Source organism: Pseudophryne corroboree, chromosome 6 (assembly GCF_028390025.1).
Source record: "Pseudophryne corroboree isolate aPseCor3 chromosome 6, aPseCor3.hap2, whole genome shotgun sequence".
Taxonomy (NCBI): Eukaryota; Metazoa; Chordata; class Amphibia; order Anura; family Myobatrachidae; genus Pseudophryne; species Pseudophryne corroboree.
In genome coordinates, this window is record NC_086449.1 from 778,132,954 (window position 1) to 778,159,597 (window position 26,644).

Here is a 26,644-nt window from a genome sequence, read left to right on the forward strand (position 1 = left end):
GACCACAGGGATCCTGACTGAATCCTGTTTTAATGGCGCTAAACTATCTGTATATTATATTCTGGTGCTATACACATAAAATATTTTGGGGGGACAGTGGTGCAGGCTTTGGTTTTTATTGAGGGGGGTTGGCAATACACAAAAAAGGACCCAACAAACAGTATATATAACACTACAAGCAGCACACTCAGTTTGCTCCCTCCCCACCCCAAAGAAACAATATTTACTATACACAAAACTTTTCTATACAGGCAAGCAGGGATTGGCTGTACACAGAGTGCATCTCCAGAGACCCTTTTGTTTTATATAAGCGAGTTCTTGATCCTAATTTCTGGGTAAAATACACGCTTATATGAATTATTATGCTGTGGAGAAAATGGCGCTGGTTAGTGCTGGAGGACCAAGACCCGCCCCCTCACCGGCGGGCTTCGGTCCCGCTCAAATTATTTATACTGGCGGGGGTTTATTAATATACTGCCTCCGCAGTATCTCATTTATATGCCAGTGTCCCTTGAGGTTTTTATTGCTGCCCAGGGCGCCCCCCCTGCGCCCTGCACCCTTACAGTGCCCGCTGTGTGTGTCTGTGTGGGAGCAATGGCGCGCAGCGGTAACGCTGCACGTTACCTCAGTGAAGATCTGAAGTCTTCTGCCGCCTGAGAAGTCTTCTTTTCTACTTAATACTCACCCGGCTTCTATCTCCCGGCTCTGTGAGGAGGACGGCGGCGTGGCTCCGGGACGAACGGCGAGGGTGAGACCTGCGTTCCGACCCTCTGGAGCTAATAGTGTCCAGTAGCCTAAGAAGCAGAGCCTATCATTTAAGTAGGTCTGCTTCTCTCCCCTCAGTCCCACGATGCAGGGAGCCTGTTGCCAGCAGTGCTCCCTGAAAATAAAAAACCTAACGAAAAGTCTTTTACTGAGAAACTCAGCAGCGCTCCCCTGCAGTGCACCCAGTCTCCTCTGGGCACAGGATCTAACTGAGGTCTGGAGGAGGGGCATAGAGGGAGGAGCCAGTGCACACCCATTCTAAAGTCTTTAGAGTGCCCATGTCTCCTGCGGAGCCCGTCTATACCCCGTGGTCCTTATGGAGTCCCCAGTATCCTCTAGGACGTAAGAGAAAAGAAGTATATAAGGAGATAAAATAGTTCTAAGTGTGTAAGGTGTGAAACACTAATAGAAACACTAAGGACACATTGGCAGACGCTGCTTTGTGCAACCGCAGCAGCCTGTTTACTGTCGTATGCTAATGCGAATATCCGCCATCTATGTCGGTTATCTGTTTGTCTTCACACAGAAGGACGTGCCGCTGAGTATCTCCATCCACAGTCACTATTAGTATCGGGACTTACACCCACCCCTTACTGGTGATAATGGAATTGTTTTCCCTGATAATATGAATATTTTTTCATATTATGACTAATTATCATAGTTATATATTTAGATAGACATAAGATATATTTCTCACTACAAATACATTAAATAGAGACAAGAATGCACTGAAGACAATATTTTTGCTCTGGCTCTTTATTGATGTAAAGATTAACTACCAGATATAACCACAGTAAGCTGTAACCAGTAGATGTTGGCCATGGATCACTGTTTTTATGTACTTACCTATTAGAGAAGGTGAGAAAAGGTGGAAAATACACACTGACAGATTTATGCAGACTTCAAAAAAGAAAGGTCGCTCCTTTTCGATTGGAAGATTACAGAAACCTCTCAGTGCATATTTCCCCCTGCTCTAATAGGTGAGTGCATAAAGATAAGAATCCATGGTTACTTGTCAGCTACTGGGTGAGCCTCCGTAACAGCGGCGGAGTTACACAGGGGCCTACAACAGCTCTATGACCTTCGTTAGCGTGTCTTTAAGCATTTCAACCTTGAGTCTTAATAAGGTGTTTTCTGCCGCTAACAAGTTGTTCTCCTCGACTAACTGTTTGTTAATGAGATCGAGGACTTTTATCTGGCGATCCTTGTTCTTCTCACTGGGAGATAGTTTTTTGGATAAACTGCCATCAGAGTGATCATAACCCACTGGCTTGGTTGGAGGCATTTCTTCCTCAAGCCTGGTATGGCGAGGCAAGTGGGCATCTCTTCTCTGAGCATTCCAGCTCCTGTATCTTCTGCATGGACAGCAGGCAGTTATCGTCTCCCACAGTGTGATCATCCATCTCGGGGCCATAGTGCTGATGTGGAGAAAGATGAAGAGTAGACAGTGTTAGATGCCTTGCAATGCATTTACAATTGTAAGTAACATCAACTACAGTATTTAAGTATATACATTCATATATAAGATCAACTAGAACCTGAAACTGTAAGCTGTATAATGGCCTTTCTGGACAGTCCATTTCACCGGTTACTATTATACTTATGTAAGCTGAGAACACTTTCATTGTTGGAATTTATAAAATCATCTTCGGTGTCCGACATAAACCTACTTTCTGCCTTCCCTAATATTTTCAGACTTATCAAACCTTCTAAAGAGTATAAAAGGAGCTGTTGCCCATAGCAACCAATTATCTTCTAGCTATTATATATCTAGTATACTCCATGCAATGATACAATAGTTAACATCGGATTGTTGCTATAGGCAGCACCTCCCATCATTAGAAGGGATGAGAGATCTCCCCCTAGATTACTAATAATTAATGGTGGCCATGTATTACTGATCTACTCTATGGCTCAGTGTGTAATAAGGAAACCAGGAGAGCGGTGAGGATTTCTCAGTACATAAATAGCTCCGTAGTTTGGCTTCAGTGGCAGAAGATGAAACCATCATGGAAAACCTCAGTGACCACTGTAATAAACTAACATACACATGTATAATACAAAGCGTTTTAAATAAAACATGATAGTATTATTTAAATAAGCACCAGCTATGACATAATTTCATTTACTATGTTTTTGTTTCCAGTTTAATGTGTAGTATCTGTATCCTATGTTCTGTCTTATTAAATCATTAAAGCAATCATTTCTATTCCCCTCTGATTCTTGTTGCCCATTTATCACAGATTTCTAGCTGTTTAAAACTCATTCCGTGTGATAAATGTTGCTCCAGCCAATCAGCTCCCAATGGTAATTTTTAAACACATGACAGTTGGGAGCTGATTGGCTGGAGCACATATGCAACTGGTTTGAATAGCTGATAAATGGGCCCCTAAGTCTGCTGCCACATCTAGCTGCCCTTGTCTTTGTCCAGTTACTAACCTCAGCCAAGTGTGTTTCTCTTGCCAGTTGTTTCTACTCCTGCCGGTGAGCTGCCGGTGAGCTGTCTGTCTCCAGGTATTGAAGGAGAATGAGAGAGGCAGCAGCCAACCCAAGATATAGGCAGTTGATACCATTATGACATCACAGCATGACCTCACAGAATCCACTACACTGGCCACTGGTTTGAGGCACCTGTCTTTTGTGTGACTGACATAAGGAAAATGTGATATCACACCTTATTTAAAGTTATTACATTCACATTAGAATATGAGTTATTATTTTATGGCAGGGTTTCCCTATTGATTTCCCTATTTGATTATGGGAGACTTTGTATAAACCCAATGTTCACTGTGCTTTCGTTGTTTTTTAATGTTACAGTGTATCCACAATAACCTCAATTAAGGATAAAGCACTGCTTATGGCACTGACCTCCTTCAGAAGTATTAGGATTCTGTTAGTTAAACATCATATTGGCCATAAGACTCAACACAACATCTCTCTCCCTTCCCTGTTAGGCTCTGAGTGAAGCAATGGAAGGTGGTGTTACTTCATGCTGGCTGCTCCCCTGCTGTTGCTGCCTGCTGCGGTGCCTCTCTCATAGTGAAGGGCTGGCCCCATTTTTCTGTGCCATATTCTTAGGGCCTGGTACGGGTGTTCCCTATGACCCCTCCTGTCGTCGGGCCTGCATGTGTCTCTGTGTCTACTTCTGTTCGCAACCATATGGATACAACCTTGCTTTACTTGGCACAAGTGACATAGGAGCCGGGGGGGAGGTGTAGCTAATTACAAATGTTCCCTTATGCAGCGCACTTGCACTTTCAGAGGGGGCGTGGATATGTCTCTTGGATTTGGCCACGCCACCCAATGCCCGCACCTCATTCAGATCTTAGCTTCCATACATGGCATATATCAGAATGCCTCAGCCCTCCTCCATCCCGTCTCTACACAAGATGATGTTGGTCTCACTCTGCATCAGCATGAATATATCTGTGCAATAATACTGTGACCACAGTAAATATGGTTAGATACAGTATAAATCATTATCCATTGGTCACACCTCATTACAGTCCATAGCTTTGTCTCAGAATAGGTAAAATATATTTTTATTGTTGGATTGCACTGTTCCTGCTCTGCTTGGGCCTGCTTAATATTTTAATTAGCCTATGAGCAGGAATAAAATACTTTTTTATATTGTAACATTACTTGTTTCTGGAAAATGGATTTAGAAATAGCTTATTTCATTACACTTGAATAATGTAAAGTGAAACAAAAATTGGAGTGATTGAGGGGTCTATTTATGAAGCAGTGAAAAGTGTGGAGAAGTGAGCCAGTGGAGAAGTTGCCCATGGCAACCAATCAGCATTGGAGTAACATTTATCATTTGCATGCTATACAATTGTACGGAGCAGCTGATTGGTTGCCATGGGTAACTTCTCCACAGACTCACTTCTCCACTCTTTTCACTGTTTCATGAATAGACCCCTTAGCTTTTTCTGAAGCCACAAAACCATGCTGTTGTTCAGAGGGAAAGCACTCTCCGTTGGTGCAGCGCTTGCTCTGAGGTTGGATCAAAGGGGAAAGTGCTGCAAACCTCATGTCACCACACCTACCATTGTGCATCCTCTTGTGCATGCGTACTTTTGTAGGTTTCCTTCTTCTACAGCACAGGCGATATCTTGCAGATAAAATATCCACCATCCGGGCTGGAATCTCCTCAGTGCCATCAAAGGAGTGCCAAACTACAAAGTCTGCCAATATAAGCCACCTGCCTTCATGGACCAGCTTTGACCCAGTGGATGTAAAGCACACTGCTGAAATTGCTCGGATTTTGCATCCCACCACCTGTGTTCTGGACCCAGCCTCAACTAAGCTTCTAATAGGTTGTATGGATATAACTGGTCCTGTCTTTGCAAAAATTGTTCAATGCTCTTTGCAGACAGGAATTTTTCCTGGACCCCTAAAGGAAGCAATTGTTAGACCTCTTCTTAAAAAACCTAATTTAGATCCCGACTGCATGACCAACTATAGACCGGTATCAAACCTTCCTTTCCTAGGAAAGGTTATTGAGAAAGTGGTTGCAAATCAACTGGAAACCCGCCTGACAACCCATTAAATTTATGATCCATTCCAATCAGGATTCAGGAGAAGACATAGCACTGAAACAGCCCTGGTGTGTGTGTTAAATGATCTCATGATGGCAAGAGACAGAGGTGACTGTTTAATATTAATCCTTCTGGATCTCTCTGCAGCATTTGATACCGTGGACCATAGGCTTCTGATTGAGCGACTGATACATTTTTGTGGACTGGATCGCACAGTTCTAAGCTGGTTCGAATAATTTCTCACAGGCAGGTCACAGAGAGTATCATCTGGAGTATACTCATCACCATCAGTGCCATTGCCATGTGGTGTCCCACAAGGTTCTATACTAGCCCCCATGCCTTTTGCACAGTATACATGCTCCCGCTGGGTGAAATAATCAGGTGCCATGGCCTGGTCTACCACTGCTATGCAGATGATACACAACTGTACTTGTCCTTTGCTCCGCGCACTGATAACCCAATAGCAACCCTAAATGGCTGTCTAGCTGAGCTCCAGGAGTGGATGAGCGCCAGTTGGCTGCGACTGAACCCGGATAATACAGAGGTCCTTATGATAGGACCACAACATCAAAAGACAAGACTGCAGCATAGCCAACCAACTGGACTTACACTCGGGGATTCAGAATTACAAACCACTGATCGTGTGCGGAATCTTGACGTTGTCCTGGATGGTGGCTTGACACTTAAACATCAGATATCAGCCACAATCAAATCCTCATTCTTTCACCTGAGGAACATAGCCAGAATCAAGCATTTAATTCCCTCAGGTGATCTGCCAAAAGTCATACATGCACTTGTGTCATCTTGATTAGACTACTGTAATGCCCTCTACCTTGGTCTCCCAGCAAAAGAATTGCACCGCTTACAGCTGGTGCAAAACACAGCTGCCAGGCTGTTAACAAACCAGCCCCGTTCTAGCCACATAACACCCATACTCTACTTTCTTGACTGGCTGCCTGTAAGATGGTGAATCATCTTCAAGATTGGCTTACTGAGTTTCAAAGCATTACATGACCAGGGCCCAAGGTACCTGAAGCAGCTACTGACCCCATACTGCCCCACTCAATTACTGCGATCTGTAGATGAAGGACTTTTAGCAGTACCTAGAATCTCCCATAATTCATCTGGGGGTCGAGTTTTTAGTCATGCAGCTCCGACTCTATGGAACTCACTTCCCCGCACAGTGCGACATGCCCCAACTATAGAATCCTTCAAAAGTAGACTCAAAACTTTCCTGTTCACTCAAGAATTTCTATAATGTCCCTTTAGTATCTTCATGCATCTGTATTTTATGAAAAGCTGTTCTGTACTTCATTATTGTCTGTACTATATTATGCTATGTATCTGTTATGCGCCTTGAGTCCTATTGGAGAAAGAGCGCTATATAAATAAAATTATTATTATTATTATTATGATGATTATGAAAGACAAAAACAATGCATGTGCTGTAAAAGACTAGCGCTAAGAGAATGTAATGACATATTATTACATTATAAAAAGCTGCATCCTTACAACTAGAAATGTGTGTGAAAGTACCTTAGATGCAGGATGCAGGATTTACCTCTCCCTTTTATTATAAATAAAGTGGAGCCTTCTCCTCTCCAGTATGTCTCTGAGTATTCTTTTAGATAAGTGTATATTGTTGCACTTGCGTATAAATGTGGGCAGACAACATCTGATAGAGAAGGTTGGGTACGGGAAACCGGCAGTGAGAATGATGGCAGTCAGAACACTGACACCGGCATCCCAACAGGGGGCGATCAATTAAACTAATCCTCTCTGCCCCACCCTGCGGCCTCACCCTAACCCTCCATTCCCGCAGCCTAACCCTCTCACATGCAGCTTGGCCCTAACCATCCCCCCGAAGCCTAAACCTAACCCTTTCCCTGCAGCGTAACCCTAACCCCCCCTGTAGTGGGGGCAAAGTGTCCATGAAACTAATGAAACTGTTGGTATCCAAGTGTATGCTGAGCTGATAGTCTCGGATCTGCAATGCCGGCAATGTTTACCACAGTTGACTAAGTTTAAAAAAAAAATGTGGAGGTCAGTGACGATCAGACCCTCCCGCCACCTCCCAGAACATTTTGAAAATGCATAATAATGTGTCAACAAAATGCTAGCTGTCAGTAAATATTTTCAAAATTGTCAGCAAAATATATTCATCAGGCATTTGGTAAGGGATACCGGTGGTTGGGATCCCGGTGGTCAGCATACAAACACCGGGATCCTCACCGCCAGAATGCCAGCAGGGGGATGACCCTTGTGGGCTCGGTGGCTCACTGCACTCCCCACAGGTTCTATTCAGTGCCAGATTAAGGTCCATATGGGCCTGGAGCTGAAATTTATGAGGGGCCTATTTTATGCCACCGCAGGGGATGTGAAAACTCTATGGGGGTGTGACTAGTAATGTTGGGGGTGTGGTTGATGTTGTGAGGGTGTGGTCTGCACAGGGGGTGTGACTAGCGCCTACCTTGAAAAACCTCAATCTCCCTCACTTCTTCAGTTACTGTATATCAATAGTGTAATGTGAGAATCTACAAACGAACAAAGGAAAACATCTCTTGTTAATGTGACTGTAATATGGTAAATGGTGCTTAGTGATGACATAAATATGAAACCTCTCAACGAAAGAGGCTACATGTCGCTTAGGGATGTCATGAATGTGAAATCTATCTAAATTAAAAAAAAAATGTTTTACCTTTGTAATAAGTAGTTATACTAAGGAGATATATCAGGAATGGTGGATAGAGGGGGTGGGGTTGGAGGGAGGGTGTCACACAGACAGGGCAGAACAAGGGGAAGACTGAGGTGACCCAGCATATAGTAGTATGTGTAGATACACACACACACACACACACACACACACACACACACACACACACACACACACACACACACACACACACACACTGATTCAAACCCAAATTGCTCATCTCCAATACATAGCTACAGTATAATGTATCAGGGGTTGCTGACTGGGGAATGACATAAGATACACAGAGATGCACCATCTTACAGACATGTTATAGGAATGTCACTGCAGTTGTAGTGAAATCAGATGATTAATTGCAAACATTGGAGGCAGTAGTCTGTCTGAGATCTGCACCTAGCATGGGGCAGGTGAAGTTTTTGAAGTTTGTGTTTTAAGCAGAGATGAGCGGGTTCGGTTCCTCACGATCCGAACCCCCCCGAACTTCACCCATTTTACACGGCTCCGAGGCAGCCTCGGATCTTCCCGCCTTGCTCGGTTAACCAGAACGCGCCCGAACGTCATCATCCCGCTGTCGGATTCTCGTTAGATTCGTATTCTATATAAGGAGCCGCGCGTCGCCGCCATTTTCACTCGTGCTTTGGAGATTGAACGGAGAGGACGTGGCAGCGTTCTCTCCCTGAAAAGCTCCATAATCTGTGCTCAGTGTGCTGCAAATATCTGTGCTCAGTGTGCTGCAAATAATCTGTGCTCAGTGTGCTGAAAATATCTACGTTCTCTGCCTGAAAACGCTCCATATCTGTGCTCAGTGAGCTGCAAATATCTGATCAGTGTGCTGCATTGTGGGGACTGGGGACCACCAGTATAAGTATATACATGATGTGGCCATTCACTGGTACCTGGTGACAGAACGTATACTGGATTCCCCCACAATGTAACTTTATATCTGTCACCTATATACATGATGTGGTCATTCACTGGTACCTGGTGACAGAACGTATACTGGATTCCCCCACAATGTAACTTTATATCTGTCACCTATATACATGATGTGGTCATTCACTGGTCAGAACGTATACTGGATTCCCCCACAATGTAACTTTATATCTGTCACCTATATACATGATGTGGTCATTCACTGGTACCTGGTGACAGAACGTATACTGGATTCCCCCACAATGTAACTTTATATCTGTCACCTATATACATGATGTGGTCATTCACTGGTACCTGGTGACAGAACGTATACTGGATTCCCCCACAATGTAACTTTATATCTGTCACCTATATACATGATGTGGTCATTCACTGGTACCTGGTGACAGAACGTATACTGGATTCCCTCACAATGTAACTTTATATCTGTCACCTATATACATGATGTGGCCATTCACTGGTACCTGGTGACAGAACATATACTGGATTCCCCCACAATGTAACTTTATATCTGTCACCTATATACATGATGTGGTCATTCACTGGTACCTGGTGACAGAACGTATACTGGATTCCCCCACAATGTAACTTTATATCTGTCACCTATATACATGATGTGGTTATTCACTGGTACCTGGTGACAGAACGTATACTGGATTCCCCCACAATGTAAATTTATATCTGTCACCTATATACATGATGTGGTCATTCACTGGTACCTGGTGACAGAACGTATACTGGATTCCCTCACAATGTAACTTTATATCTGTCACCTATATACATGATGTGGCCATTCACTGGTACCTGGTGACAGAACATATACTGGATTCCCCCACAATGTAACTTTATATCTGTCACCTATATACATGATGTGGTCATTCACTGGTACCTGGTGACAGAACGTATACTGGATTCCCCCACAATGTAAATTTATATCTGTCACCTATATACATGATGTGGTCATTCACTGGTACCTGGTGACAGAACGTATACTGGATTCCCTCACAATGTAACTTTATATCTGTCACCTATATACATGATGTGGCCATTCACTGGTACCTGGTGACAGAACGTATACTGGATTCCCCCACAATGTAACTTTATATCTGTCACCTATATACATGATGTGGTCATTCACTGGTACCTGGTGACAGAACGTATACTGGATTCCCCCACAATGTAACTTTATATCTGTCACCTATATACATGATGTGGTCATTCACTGGTACCTGGTGACAGAACGTATACTGGATTCCCCCACAATGTAACTTTATATCTGTCACCTATATACATGATGTGGCCATTCACTGGTACCTGGTGACAGAACATATACTGGATTCCCCCACAATGTAACTTTATATCTGTCACCTATATACATGATGTGGTCATTCACTGGTACCTGGTGACAGAACGTATACTGGATTCCCCCACAATGTAACTTTATATCTGTCACCTATATACATGATGTGGCCATTCACTGGTACCTGGTGACAGAACGTTGTCAAAGTCAGAAAAATATCACGCTGCACGTTGCCATATATGCACCTCATGCGCGTGCCTGCTGCACGTGCACATTCTCTCCCGTGCGTGCGGATACACGCGTATGGCGCCTCGGCCATGCGCTCGAGCGCATGGTATGTGCATTTACGGTAGACTTTGTGTGCGTCTAGCGGGCGACTCAATCGTTTAATAATAGAACCAAATAGCTCGTTTTATAGATAATGTTCCCCTTAATGATAACTGTAAGTTTGGTTAATGTGACTTGTTCACGGACTTGGGAATCCCTCTTTACGTGGTACAAAGGGACTGATTAAGGTTGAACAGCTGTGTCTGGTACCTAACTGAAGAGTATTTTAATAGCAATAATCCGGTGTTGGTTAGGTAAAGATTAATCGCTACTGCGTGTAGTTATGACCATTAGTAGTTTCTGGACATATTCTATATTTGCAGTTCATTATCCATGCGGCGGGAATCCGGAGATTCCCACCCACCTGAGCTGTTTGTAATAGTCACAGCCCACCTGTTCAAACTAACCTATGACCTTTTGATATGATGCGAGGAGACATTCCTGTGTCCAATGAACAATGAGATTGTAGGTCCCTTTGTAGTATACTGTACTCAGTGTATATAAGGTCAGCCAGCCTGAACAGCTCTCCCACTCTCTCCACAAACGGTTTTCATATTGATTAACTCGGGGCTGGTACCAGGCTGCGCTGCGATCGTTCCCAGTGTGTGTGTAAGTAATTCTCTGTAATCATCTCGCTCTTTGTATTGTATTGGCCACATTTTCTCTCTCTCTGTTTAGTTTAAGATTGTAACGTTATAGTATGTTTATGTCTAGATATTCTGTTAGATTTATATGTTAGTATGTAGTGTATGACTTGTAACTGTTTTACCCCTTTTCGATATAACTAAAAGCTTGTTAGTAAAGGTGTTGGATCCTTAGCACGGTATCGTGTGTTCATTACATTGCAGAGAGTAATAGGAGTGTCTCGATCGCTCAAACAGCTTTAGTGTTAACAGTGTTTCAGTACAAAGGTTTACAGTATAAGAATATCCCTTCTGTGTGTTACATTCAAGGTTTACTGATTGTCATCTTGTGAGCGTCAGCGCCGCTCGTGATCTCCTCGTGGTCTCGAGCGTCCGCTACGCTGATAGCGTAGCATTTTGGTTGTTGCTCGCCTATAGCGTGCTCGACACCACGCATTAAGCTGTGAGCGAGCGTGCCGCATATGCGTCTCGATCACGACCTAGCGTATGCTACGCTAAATACGTACCCTTACGGTACCCCATACGCCAATTGCGTACTGTGTCTCTTACCCATTATTGTAAAGTTATAAGGTAATCTAAATCAGCATTATCAATTGAGGGCTCGTCCGTCCTCCACATATCCGCACTAGCGAAAACAAACGTTATCCGTCAGCAAGGGCGGGAAGGCAGTATCCCTTCGTATCGGAATACAGTAGTGCTGACTAGATAAGCGACTGTTTCGCTAGATTGAAGGAGTGCTGGTGGGATCCGGAACCGGAGGTATGAACAATACGCTATTGTTTTGTTTTTTTAAAACTGTTTATTTCTGTTTTGCGTACACACGCACGCACACACAAAACTGTATCTCTTTTCATTTGTGTATTTTCACATATCACCTTCCTGTTTGCCATTTCACAATTGATAACGTGCTGAGAAAGATTTGTTGCTATTGGTAGTTAAAAGTTAAAATTAATACTTAAAGGAGTAATTATAAAAACACGCACACAGCATGGCCTAGTTAAAGGTTGATACAGTGGAATCTGTGTGGTGTTCGGTAAATGATTATAGCTAAATATCATTTGCATTGATAGACACGTGTTATTTGTGTTACTGCGGACGTGTCTGGCCTGTGTACACGTGTCTCTAACAAAGGGGCAGAACGAGTGTACGCGACGCAAGGGTCGACGCACGGAGCGTATATTACGTAACGGAGCGTCTGGGTACGCCCACATAATACAAATCACACGATAGTAGTATTTTAAATAGGCGAAAAGGAGGCAACGCGATAATAGCACAAATTGATTTCAGTTTCCAAAATTTAGTTTAAATACCTTACTTTACTGTAATGCCTCTGGGGAGAGCTATCAGATTACGGGAAATGATTTTTCTGATCAGAAAACTATAGAATGATAGTGGGTTGAAAACGGTATGAGTGTATTGAACTCATCTTGGTGAAATCTTGGTGAAGTCTTGGTGAAATCTTGGTGAAATAAATCTTGGTGAATCACGGTCTAGGTGAATACGTGATAAGCACGGTCTAGGTGAAAACGTGCGTGCACGGTCTTGGTGAACTAGTGCGACGAAGTGTGATAAAGTTTTCATGGTATTACGCTCTGGCTGTTTTGGAGCACAGTAGGGAGACTCCAATGATCCTACCATTTATAGGCAACAAGTGTCTATAAGTGGTACGATTGGACCGCACGGTTGTATGTGTGACCAATAACGCAACGTGATATGAGGTCGTATATTAAATTGCCCTCATGCGTGTTGTAGGGAGCACATGCAAGCGTGATTTGTGCTGTGTTAAAAAGGTCCACAATGGAAGTCAAGTGCACAACACAGGGACGTTTAGCAGTCAGGGTTCAGACTGAAGAGGCTTGCAGACCCCGAGGGTCTGCTCGGTTAGTAATGTGGGGGAAGTATGGTCCCCACACTGAGACCTTTTGTGAAGAATGGACACGAATGACTGTGGGGGATAAAGCACCATTTCCTGGGATAGGTAGTTTTGACTCAGAGGTATTGCATAGTTTAAGGCGAAGGATCTGTCTCATAAAATCCGGGAAGCAACGAATCAGACATTATGATTGTTTACAGTTATGGCAACGGGAAAGTGAAATACAAGGAGGATTAGCTTACACAGCTGACTCTCACTGTGGTAACAAAAATACGGCAGCGAGAGAGAAGGTGGTTACAGAGAATGGCACACTGGTGAATGATAAAAATGCACTTAGCAACTGTATTATAGATGATAAAGATACTTGTAATAAATGTAACAAGAATAATTGTAATACTGTTAAATGTACAACTATTAACCCATGCAAGTTGCACCCCATGTTAAACTTCCCTCAGGATTACAAACGAGAAAGTGAGCCCAGCACGATGTCTGCACCTTTTCCAGCAGCCATCACACAAGACATCCAGGTGGACGCGACCAAATCGGTAAAGGCAGTAATCAAACCCCCTAACGGAGGGTCAGGTGAGGTCGTGTCCACAGGTACGTATGGTGTTATATATCACGCACAAACAAATGTACCTTATATTGTAGAACCAACTCAGAATGACGCTATTGGACTTAATCCCGTTAGGGTAATAGCAGTGCCAAATGGGAAAACTGACACTTCAGGAATCACTCCTGTCAGAAACATCGCCATGCACTGCCCCTTTACCCGAATGGAATTAAGAACAATGGTGTCTGAATTCCCTGATCCTAGGAAAGATCTAGCTGCTAGTCAGAAATACATTAGAGATCTAGGAAATACTGTGGAGCCCAATAACAAAGACTGGCAGATATTGCTGAGGGCATGTTTACCCTCCAATGTTGACTCAGCAAGATTTTTAGCTGACTGTAAATTAGATGAAGATGTACCCCTTACGGATGTGTACAATCAAGATAATGTAAAGATAATAAATTTACAGTTAAAAGAGTATTTTCCAGCTGTTGCCAAATGGAATAAAATTTTTACCATCAAACAAAAAGAGGGAGAAACAGCTGCTGATTATTTTCATCGGGCACTACAGGAAATGGCTAAGTATACCGGCATAGAAGATATTTCGACAAATGTGAATCATAGAGAAGTAGCTGTGTCCGTATTAATGGACGGCTTAAAAGACACACTAAGAATCAGGGTACAAACCTCTCTACCTCACTGGAGAGGTATCTCGGTGGCTGCATTAAGAGAGTCCGCTATCGAGCATGACCGTAATATCCAAAGAACCAGGGAAGCACAGGGAGAGCGGTTGATGGTGATGAGCATCCAAGCACTAGAGAAGGCCTCAAATCGACCGAAACCCCAGGCCACTGGCACATGGAGGAAGCCAAGGGTTTGTTATCTTTGTAAAAGAGAAGGGCATTATGCCAGCAACTGTAACAGCCCACATAAAGTCAGACCCCCTAGACAAGAATGCGAGCAGAGTTACGACACTTGGAAGTATAATCAGGTATCACGCATGTCAAATTTTGGTCCACACATATAATTTATGATTAGGAAAGTTGATCATTAGGACTGATAGTAAGCCTGAGGTAACAGTTAACAAATTGGGAGGTCATTCCTTGAAGACACAGGAATGACCGGGTAAAAATTGTAATGTATCTGTAAAATGTTTCTTTTTCCCCATCTCTGACGTTCACCACAACAGCTCTAACATCACCTGTCTACCTGACCTTTTCAGAAGTCTACCAAACCCCAGTATGACCTACCAGCATCAATGTATCCTGGCCAGATACAAAGGGTGGAGTATGGAAATGCTGGTGGGAGAGACTATGCAAAGATAACATTGGATATGTAGATGTGACAGCCTGATGGTGAACGGAAGATCTGACAATGTTTTGTTGTTTATTGTTGGTTTATGTAACATATATATATATATGAATTGTTCTCTCTCTCTTTTGTTTTTTTTTCCTTCTTTCTCTTTCTCATGTTTTAAAGATGGTATGTCACACATCAGTTAGACAAATGGTAATGCAAGATTTTTGCTCCTTACAGAGAGATCGCTGATTTGGAAGGAATATTGTACCACCGGAGTGTTCGTTTGGAAGACTGAGAGACAGCACCTTTGAGATGACAACAGAACAAGAAGAACAACAAAGACTAGAGAACTAATTATCGTAACAAGTTTCTCTCCCCCCTCAAACTGTTTTTTTGTACCCCCATTACAAATTTCTCTTTCTCCTCCTGTAAGATGGACTCGCCCCAAGAGACTGTGATCCGGATTTTCCTGTTGACCATGATGTTGACCAGAGCAGTCTGTTTCGGTGAGAGTACCATGAAGGTCGAGAAAGGATCAGGAATGGGTTCTGATGACCAGGATGCAGGCGTAGATTTCCAAGAACAACATAATCACCAAGCAAAGGCGAGTATCAGAAAACGATCTGGTAGCATTGACCATAGAAGGAATTGTGAAGGATTGCTAGCTAAAGAAAATTGCATCTATAGGCATTGTGATAACTTAGTTGAGGATGGGTGCATCAAGAAATGTCAATCCAGTTTTAATATCCATATGGATCGGCATCCATTGAGTGACTATCACTCATTAGTGGGTAAAGTACTAAATCAGACAGACTGTTGGGTATGCTCTCAAGTACCTCAAGGCCATAGCAAATCAGGATTAGTACCATTCCCTTTAACGGTAGGGGAGGTACTTGAGCTAAATGGTGGGAGGCTGGTGGACAAGAGGTTTAATATCTCTAGTCCTCCTAGTTTGAAGCTCCACCAATATCATGTGGATAGGTCCTTAGTGTGCTTTAACATTTCCAATCCCGAAAGCCGGGAAATTGGGAAGTGTCATGGAGTAATCAAACCATGACATTCTCACATAGAGCCGACAGATTGCCCATAGACACAGAACTTATACGCCAGATAGCCGACCATAGGAAATTCTTTCGGTATAGGTACACCTTAGGAAGTAGGATCATGCGAGTTGGAGAAGTATCACCAGGATACTGTGCACAGATCGTACAAACTGATACGTGTACTAAACAGATGGAAGAATTAGGGCTAGGAGAGTTCACATGGAAAATTTGTAATATGGTTATGTCACACTCCGTCCCATATGTTCTCCCCGATGATGCATATTTCATATGCGGGAGGAAGGCGTATAAGTGGCTTGCCCCAAACTCAGAAGGGTTATGTTATATTGGAAAAGTACTGCCTGAGGTAATGACTGTATCCCACACTAAAATGAAAGATATTCACCGTGGTGCCCAAGCTCCTTACACTCACACTCATTACGAGCACATCGTTAAACGGCACTTGATAGAAAGAACAGAGCATTCAGCCTCTGACCTGATCCATGAATCCACCGGGATTCAATTCCTACTCGCGTTAGATATCACTCGTACCGCTAGAGGAGTGATAAATTATAAATATATATCTGCGCTTGCAAATTTATTAGACAATATCACCGAAATGTATGACGACACATTCAGGTACACTGGGAAAGAGTTACAAGCCTACAAAACGGAACTGGTTCAGCATAGGATGATTCTCAATTACCTCACAGCTGTGACAGGCGGGTATTGTGTAACCCTGGCAACTCAATATGGAATCAAGTGCTGCACGTACATTACAAACAGCACGGAGGACCCAGCCGAGGTCATAGACCAAAAGATGGATGACATTTTACAATTAAAATAGGAGTTCCGAAGGAAACACAATCTCACCCTGGCTACTGTGGGTAATGAGCTGACCAGTTGGGTGTCATGGTTGAACCCACGAAATTGGTTCTCTGGTTTAGGAGAATGGGCCCAAGGTATTATCATGGATGTAGGGAAATTTCTTTTGTGTATTCTGGGTGTCATCATATTGGTCGGTCTGATATTTAGATGCGTTCGGGTTTTAACAAAGTGTAAACGTAGTGCCCGAGTGATGAGTTTAAGAAGTGAAGATACTGTAATAACAACGACTGATTTGATTTACGACCCAACCATTGAGACAATGTTGTGATGAAAATGTGATTCCACGGTCCGTTTCTTTCACCCGTTTCTCCTTTGTTTTCCTCCAAGGTACAAAGACATCCGCTTGGAAGAAGAATTTGACAACCTTTTACACAGACCATTGAAGGACAATTCCGTAGACCCCCAATATCCCTAGCGATTTTAAAATTTTACGATAGCCCAACACTTTTGTAAGTCTATGGACATTGAGAAAGCTTTTGCTCGCATTTTGGCAAAAGCCCAAAGAGACTACAGTCAACATGTACATCAAGACAAGACATCAGACAAGACCTTAATCGGCAAATGTACATTAAACTCACATGCTTTACGACTGTATTTACCATAATTGCTTCTTATCTTCATCTCTACAACCTTCAGGTAATGACACACATAGTCGATAGGGAATATAGGCACAGATATCAGCACTCACATATCCCCCCATTCATGTATCATCAACTAAAATGTGCTCCCCCATTTTGTTGCAACCAAAAGCCGAAAAGAGCTCGGTAAAGTTTGACAGCCCATCCACAGACCCGTACCACGGGATAAGAAGGAATTCAAATGTATACTTCGCAATACCTCGAAGCTTGATTTAAAACACGTATGGCACGATGATACATGACCCCTCAAACATGGACTCATACATACATGCTTCTACTATCTCACTAGGTATACCTCCCTTACCCAATCATAGAAATGTATTTTTACATGACATATATTTTTCTCTTTTTGAACTGTTTTCAGGAAGTGGCAGTTATTGGTGACTGCCAAAGGGTGGACTGTCAAAGTCAGAAAAATATCACGCTGCACGTTGCCATATATGCACCTCATGCGCGTGCCTGCTGCACGTGCACATTCTCTCCCGTGCGTGCGGATACACGCAGCCGCGTGATGGCGCCTCGGCCATGCGCTCGAGCGCGTGGTATGTGCATTTACGGTAGACTTTGTGTGCGTCTAGCGGGCGACTCAATCGTTTAATAATAGAACCAAATAGCTCGTTTTATAGATAATGTTCCCCTTAATGATAACTGTAAGTTTGGTTAATGTGACTTGTTCACGGACTTGGGAATCCCTCTTTACGTGGTACAAAGGGTCTGATTAAGGTTGAACAGCTGTGTCTGGTACCTAACTGAAGAGTATTTTAATAGCAATAATCCGGTGTTGGTTAGTGTGGCCGGAGAGACCAACCAGCCACACGTGTAATGGCGGCTGCGGGACTGAAGGTGTTAACCCTCGTGCCCGGCGCCATATTAAGGGACAATGGGCGCTGGGCGTCACTGTTAAACGTACTTACGGCGCTGGGCACGGACTGTTTAAAAGTTTGTTTAATGATGTGATTTAACATGTCATATGTAGTGCTCTATGCACAATTGCAGGAATGCATGTTTAACTGTATTTATTTTATATTCAAGATGTGGTCATCTGTATATTTAAAGAGGAAAATGCACTTACTCTTATAGATGTCTGAATCTTATCCTCTGGGAATGGGGCAGGGCCCTTAGCATGCCACTTCCTATCAGAGAGGTGTGAAGGACAATACCTTTTGATGTGTAAGTTCCTTAGAGAGAGATGCTAATCACTGGGTTTATGGGCTTGGAACTTGTTTCATGTACCTGATTTAATTGACATACGAACGACCGATGTAGGAAGGAAGACTGTTTGTTTGTATTGTAGCCTTCCTGTTGTAATCTCACACACTGGGATTGCCTGGAGATGTGACTGAGACAGAAACATTGTATTTTGAAGCTATGTGATAAATTTATCAATAGTGAATGTTAATCTGATACCAAACGTTGTCTGGGTGACAGGAAGGAGGATATTGTTTTATTGCACTTATATCCTTGTAAAATGTGATTTATTGGTATTTTGTAAGATAACCTGATTGGTTGGAGAAGACAGGGAGGGCTTACACCCCTGTGATACTGTGTGGAAAACTGACATAAAAAGGAGACCTGCGTGCCTCCAGAGTAGATATTGTAACATCTTCTTCTGCTGAAAACATCTTGATTGTATGCTGTTGCCCCTAGCAATAGGGAGGAGCCTTTTTAAAGGTTATTTGAGCAATAAACATCTTTGCCTCAAGACTGCTTCATCTTGTGACCAACAGGGTTAGGCCAAACCTAGCCCCGTCCTCCGGATGTCCAGGGAAGCACCTAGCGTCTCCAAGCTCCGCCTTCCGCCAGCTACCGGTAGAGGCCTAGCAAGTGGCTAGTGGGGATTCGTCGACACCACACAGGTGTGGTAAAGCAGTGCGTCGGCACATACAGAGCAGAACCGTGGTTCCAAACGCCACGGCAGGTTAGGAGTTTGGTGGTGGCAGCAAGAACCCGCCCACAGCGCAGTGGGTGGAGTCAGTAACAGGCGGTTACTGACGGTAAGCGGGAATCCCCTATGTGGTCAGGCCTCGTGCGGCTTGACCTTCCATTCTGTGCGCAGTCAACGGGACGCGGCAAGCGGCGAGTGCTTCCGTACGGTACCGTCCTGTCACAGAAATTGGTGGCAGCGGTGGGATATTCCCAGGCGGCTTTTCATCACCCAATTGGAGAAGCCGAGTTACTCAGGAGAGGAGTAACTGCAGCGCAGGAGAACGCACAAGATGGCGGAATTCAGCGGAATGTCCAAGGATGATCTGGAGATCGTATGCCAGGAGAAGGGTGTGGATATCCCTTCCAACGCGTCCAGGAGCGTCATGCAGGCGGCGCTCAGGAGCTGGGAGGAGTCTCATCGGGCGGAGGTGGAAAGCACTGACGGCGTCAGCATCGCAGAGGACGGCCTAACAGTGGACCTACGTAAGGAACCGGTGAGAACCACAAGCCCCGCCCTCTCTCACAGCAGCAATGTTTCCCAGCAATCCCTAGCAGGGCCAGGATCCCAACGTCCCAGGGGGGGCGGACCGGATACCCTAGCAGATCGGCTAGCGGAATTGGGGGAAAGGGCAACGGAGCAAGAACGCATGCTTGTCATTCGGATGTGGCATGCGGAGCGGGCATCACAGGCCGTGGTACCCCGGGAGCCGTTGTCAGCTGTTGTACACAGATCAGGACGTATTCAGTTTGCCAAGTTTGCAGACAGTGATGGGGACATTGATGGACATTTACAAGTTTTTGAAAGGACTTGTAAACTACACGATCTACCCAAGTCAGAGTGGGTGAGACACCTTGTGCCCACTCTGCATGGAGAGGCCTTGGAGGCCTATCGAGGAGTGGCGACGGAGGACTGTGGGAACTACGACGAAGTCGCGAAGGCCCTCCTCCAGCGATTCTTCATCACTCCAGAGTCTTACAGGAAGAAGTTCAGAGACTTGCCCAAGAATCCTAGCAGCACCCATGAGCAGTTCGCCAACCAGCTGCGGCAGTACGTGGTGAAGTGGGTGAAGGATTCGGAAGCCACTACATGGGACGCACTGATCGACCTGATCTGCAGGGAGCAGTTCTACCGCAGGTGCACCCAAGAAGTGAAGGAGTGGGTGCTAGATCGGGAGCCACCCAGCTTAAAAATGGCTGCCCAATTAGCCGACAAATATGTGGCAATTTGGCCACGGGGGCAAAAGCGCCTCGCCAGCAGCCAGCTCCAACAGACTGTACCACCAAGGGGACCCCCCTCTTCAGCTCATCACCCCCAAAGACAAGCATCTTCCAACCCGGGTGCTCTTGGCCAGCAACCGCACCGCAGCGTCCCTGCAAGTGATCAGAGATCATCGGTGCCACGACTGTAGAAGAAGTGCTACGGCTGTGGGAAAATCGGACATCTGAGGATGAACTGTCCTGCATCCCAAGCACCCCAGACTCGTGCCCCAAATCCGAGTGCTGGAGCCCGGATCGCTTGTTTGACGAGAGGAGATAAGCCTACAGAGACTGTTCCCCCTCCAGTCAGTCCGATGGAGTGTGGCGAGAGACAGGTGCACTCTGCAGAGAGAGTCACCTGCATGGCCAAACAGCCCCTACACAACATGTGGAGGCACCTGCAGCCAGTCCACGTGGGACCCCTGCAGGGAGAAGGCCTAAGAGACTCTGGGGCCTCAATCACTGTGGTGAGCCCCCACCTTATAGATCCTGCTGCAGTATTGCAGGGTCGCACTGCCACGATCACCCTGGCAGAAGGAACAGAAAAAGCGGTTCCCATGGCAAGAGTCTACCTGGACTGGGGAGCTGGACCAGAGTTGCGAGAAGTTGCCGTCATGGATGGTCTCCCAACTGATGTGGTCCTAGGAAATGATCTGGGTGGTGGGATCGTCACTATGTTTGTTGGCGCCATTCCCCAGAGTCAAGTTCCAAACCCACCGTTGACATCAGCTACTCCAGCACCGCCCAGCCCAGAGGAAAAGACTACAGCTGCTAGACAACTGCCAGCACAGCCAACCACAGCATCAACCAGCCCAGAGGAAAAGATTACAGCGGCTAGATCAGTACATCGACCCCGCATGCCTTTTGCCTCTGGTATGCCTACGTCCCCTAGCAACGCAGAGGATGTCGGTTCCAGCTCGTGTGATCCTGTGGGGGTGCCCAATGATGCTCCTGACCCAAGTGGTTTGCCAACTCCGGCGGTGAGTATGAGAAACCACACTGACTTTTCCATGACTGACCCCTACCAGACTGACCCTAGTAGTCCCCACCTAGATCCCCCTGTAGAGTGTCCCAATTTAGGAGAGATTGAGGGCCACAGGCAGGAGTTTAGGGAGGCTCAACTCTCTGACCCGTCCCCGAAAGGCATGAGGCGCCACTCTGGCAGCGGCCTTGACAGGGTTGGGGCGGGGAGGTTGACCTGGCGGGAAGGGTTAAGGTACAGGGTAGCCAGGAAAGTGGGAGGGGATAGACCAGATAGGGAATGTGTCCAACTGGTCCACTCAGGGAACGTTCCTGCGCAACCGGTGTCGGTTGCCAGCGAAACCCCTTTGGACAGCAACCCGGAGACAGACCGTACCCTGAAGTGCCTGACACAGAGCTTACCCTGGTCTGGAATGTCGGATGACGCCCAGACCAACTGTAAGGCTGGTACTCCAGCGGTTGTGTTGTCTCTGGGCCTCTGCCCATAGGAGAACCCTTGCAGCAAGTTGCTGTGGACATAGCAGGTCCCCTGCCTGTGCGCAGTAGATCGGGGAAGACACGCAGCCTCCCTGTAGTGGATGCCGCACAGGATCCAGAGGCTGGTGGTCTGGCCGCCATCACTGTGGCACAGGTAGCGGATGAGGAGGAAGGAGTAGGCCTAGGTGACAGGGTAGGTTTCCCGAGTCATAGGTCGACAGAAGAGGATTGGAGGGCAGGTCTGACAGTTAAGGCAGACAGTTGCCAGATAGGTATGACGGAGGTGCAGTGCCTGGGGCACCATGTGGGAGGAGACAGGGGTAGGCCCAACCCAGAGGGGGTTGAGGCAACCAGAGGCTGTCCCCGACCCACATCACCCAGACAGGTACTGACCTTAGAACCTGTAAGGCCCTACGGACATGTTGTCATTGACTTTAGTCCTGTAGTGAACCCCTTGACAGAGATGGCTAGGAAGGGCATTCCCAAGTCAGTGGACTTTGCACCCGCTTGCGAGTTGGCATTCCAGTCATTGAAGAAGACTCAGGTACCCGCTCCAGTGCTGATGGCGCACATTCTTGACCAGGACTGTGTGTTACGAACTATTGCGCCACTGCACGGACTGGGAGCAGTACCGAGACGGAAAGAGCCATAAGGGCAGGAGCACCCTGTGGCCTGTTTGAGCAGGAAACTGCTATGGTGGGAGGCGGGGTATGCCACAATTGGGACACCTTGGGTGGCACTTGTTTGTAACCAGCCCCCCGCCATGGTGAATTACCACCCACCTGTTAGGTGGCTGCAACCTACCTTGGGGAAATTTGACAGACTTTTGTGGTGGAGCCTTGAACTTGGACTTCAGGTGGCCTATTTGAACATTGTGCACCCACGAAGAGAGGCCCACTACACTATGGATGAACTGTCTAGGCCAGAGCCTACACATCCCAGGTAGCGTCCCCTTCACCCCAACGGACTGCGGGACCAGGACCCAAATCGTTGGGACATGGGTCCCTGGTTGACCCGCTTGAATGGGGGGGGAGGAGTGTGGCCGGAGAGACCAACCAGCCACACGTGTAATGGCGGCTGCGGCACTGAAGGTGTTAACCCTCGTGCCCGGCGCCATATTAAGGGACAATGGGCGCTGGGCATCACTGTTAAACGTACTTACGGCGCTGGGCACGGACTGTTTAAAAGTTTGTTTAATGATGTGATTTAACATGTCATATGTAGTGCTCTATGCACAATTGCAGGAATGCATGTTTAACTGTATTTATTTTATATTCAAGATGTGGTCATCTGTATATTTAAAGAGGAAAATGCACTTACTCTTATAGATGTCTGAATCTTATCCTCTGGGAATGGGGCAGGGCCCTTAGCATGCCACTTCCTATCAGAGAGGTGTGAAGGACAATACCTTTTGATGTGTAAGTTCCTTAGAGAGAGATGCTAATCACTGGGTTTATGGGCTTGGAACTTGTTTCATGTACCTGATTTAATTGACATACGAACGACCGATGTAGGAAGGAAGACTGTTTGTTTATATTGTAGCCTTCCTGTTGTAATCTCACACACTGGGATTGCCTGGAGATGTGACTGAGACAGAAACATTGTATTTTGAAGCTATGTGATAAATTTATCAATAGTGAATGTTAATCTGATACCAAACGTTGTCTGGGTGACAGGAAGGAGGATATTGTTTTATTGCACTTATATCCTTGTAAAATGTGATTTATTGGTATTTTGTAAGATAACCTGATTGGTTGGAGAAGACAGGGAGGGCTTACACCCCTGTGATACTGTGTGGAAAACTGACATAAAAAGGAGACCTGCGTGCCTCCAGAGTAGATATTGTAACATCTTCTTCTGCTGAAAACATCTTGATTGTATGCTGTTGCCCCTAGCAATAGGGAGGAGCCTTTTTAAAGGTTATTTGAGCAATAAACATCTTTGCCTCAAGACTGCTTCATCTTGTGACCAACAGGGTTAGGCCAAACCTAGCCCCGTCCTCCGGATGTCCAGGGAAGCACCTAGCGTCTCCAAGCTCCGCCTTCCGCCAGCTACCGGTAGAGGCCTAGCAAGTGGCTAGTGGGGATTCGTCGACACCACACAGGTGTGGTAAAGCAGTGCGTCGGCACATACAGAGCAGAACCGTGGTTCCAAACGCCACGGCAGGTTAGGAGTTTGGTGGTGGCAGCAAGAACCCGCCCACAGCGCAGTGGGTGGAGTCAGTAACAGGCAGTTACTGACGGTAAGCGGGAATCCCCTATGTGGTCAGGCCTCGTGCGGCTTGACCTTCCATTCTGTGCGCAGTCAACGGGACGCGGCAAGCGGCGAGTGCTTCCGTACGGTACCGTCCTGTCACAGAAAGGTAAAGATTAATCGCTACTGCGTGTAGTTATGACCATTAGTAGTTTCTGGACATATTCTATATTTGCAGTTCATTATCCATGCGGCGGGAATCCGGAGATTCCCACCCACCTGAGCTGTTTGTAATAGTCACAGCCCACCTGTTCAAACTAACCTATGACCTTTTGATATAATGCGAGGAGACATTCCTGTGTCCAATGAACAATGAGATTGTAGGTCCCTTTGTAGTATACTGTACTCAGTGTATATAAGGTCAGCCAGCCTGAACAGCTCTCCCACTCTCTCCACAAACGGTTTTCATATTGATTAACTCGGGGCTGGTACCAGGCTGCGCTGCGATCGTTCCCAGTGTGTGTGTAAGTAATTCTCTGTAATCATCTCGCTCTTTGTATTGTATTGGCCACATTCTCTCTCTCTCTGTTTAGTTTAAGATTGTAACGTTATTGTATGTTTATGTCTAGATATTCTGTTAGATTTATATGTTAGTATGTAGTGTATGACTTGTAACTGTTTTACCCCTTTTCGATATAACTAAAAGCTTGTTAGTAAAGGTGTTGGATCCTTAGCACGGTATCGTGTGTTCATTACATTGCAGAGAGTAATAGGAGCGTCTCGATCGCTCAAACAGCTTTAGTGTTAACAAGTTTAAGCAGCGTTGTATCGCTACAGTGTTTCAGTACAAAGGTTTACAGTATAAGAATATCCTTTCTGTGTGTTACATTCAAGGTTTACTGATTGTCATCTTGTGAGCGTCAGCGCCGCTCGTGATCTCCTCGTGGTCTCGAGCGTCCGCTACGCTGATAGCGTAGCATTACGGTTGTTGCTCGCCTATAGCGTGCTCGACACCACGCATTAAGCTGTGAGCGAGCGTGCCGCATGTGCGTCTCGATCATGACCTAGCGTATGCTACGCTAAATACATACCCTTACGGTACCCCATACGCCAATTGCGTACTGTGTCTCTTACCCATTATTGTAAAGTTATAAGGTAATCTAAATCAGCATTATCAACGTATACTGGATTCCCCCACAATGTAACTTTATGTCTGTCATCTATATAATAATTATAGTAGTACAGTACAGTAGGCCATTGCTGTATCTTGCAGCTCTGTGTCATTGCAAGTATCCATTCCATATCTGTGCGGCATTTTTGTGAGCAGTAAATATATAGTATTACAGTGCAGCATTTTGGTGACTAACAGTATATAGTTGTACAGTAGGCCATTGCTGTATCTTGCAGCTCTGTGTCACTGCAAGTATCCATTCCATATCTGTGCGGCATTTTTGTGAGCAGTACATATAGTATTACAGTGCAGCATTTTGGTGACCCAACAGTATATAGTTGTACAGTAGGCATTGCTGTATCTTGCAGCTCTGTGTCACTGCAAGTATCCATCCATTCCATTTTCTTCCAGTGATTTGGACCAATAATACCATTGATTAGAACGAATAATTCCAGTGATTTGGACCAATAATACCATTGATTAGAATGAATAATTCCAGTGATTTGGACCAATAATACCATTGATTAGAACAAATAATTCCAGTGATTTGGACCAATAATACCATTGATTAGAACAAATAATTCCAGTGATTTGGACCAATAATACCATTTATTAGAACGAATAATTCCAGTGATTTTTTCATTTTCTTCCAGTGATTTGGACCAATAATACCATTGATTAGAACGAATAATTCCAGTGATTTTGTCATTTTCTTCCAGTGATTTGGACCAATAATACCATTGATTAGAACGAATAATTCCTGTGATATTGAGGTGTTTGTGTCGCTTAGCTTAGCCGTCCAGCGACCACAGTGCACCTCTTTTTCTCTTTTCTTTGCATCATGTGCTGTTTGGGGCCAATTTTTTTAAGTGCCATCTTGTCTGACACTGCAGTGCCACTCCTAGATGGGCCAGGTGTTTGTGCCGCCCTCTTGGGTCGCTTTGCTTAGTCATCCAGCGACCTCGGTGCAAATTTTAGGACTAAAGTATTGTGAGGTGTGAGGTGTTCAGAACAGACTGGAAATGAGTGGAAATTGTGGTTATTGATGTTAATAATACTATAAGATCAAAATTACCCCCAAATTCTATGATTTAAGCTGTTTTTGAGGGGTTTTTGAAAATAAAA

The 26,644-nt window shown here is 45.1% G+C and overlaps 1 long non-coding RNA gene across 1 annotated transcript; it reads right to left on the reverse strand.

Annotated features, from left to right (window-relative positions):
- Positions 1–1,505: 1,505 nt before the first annotated feature.
- On the reverse strand, positions 1,506–3,281 carry LOC134935718 (uncharacterized). Its single transcript, XR_010180364.1, has 2 exons — positions 3,205–3,281; positions 1,506–2,183 (listed from the first exon to the last, which is right to left on the reverse strand). It is a non-coding gene; the product is annotated as an uncharacterized LOC134935718 (long non-coding RNA).
- Positions 3,282–26,644: the final 23,363 nt, after the last annotated feature.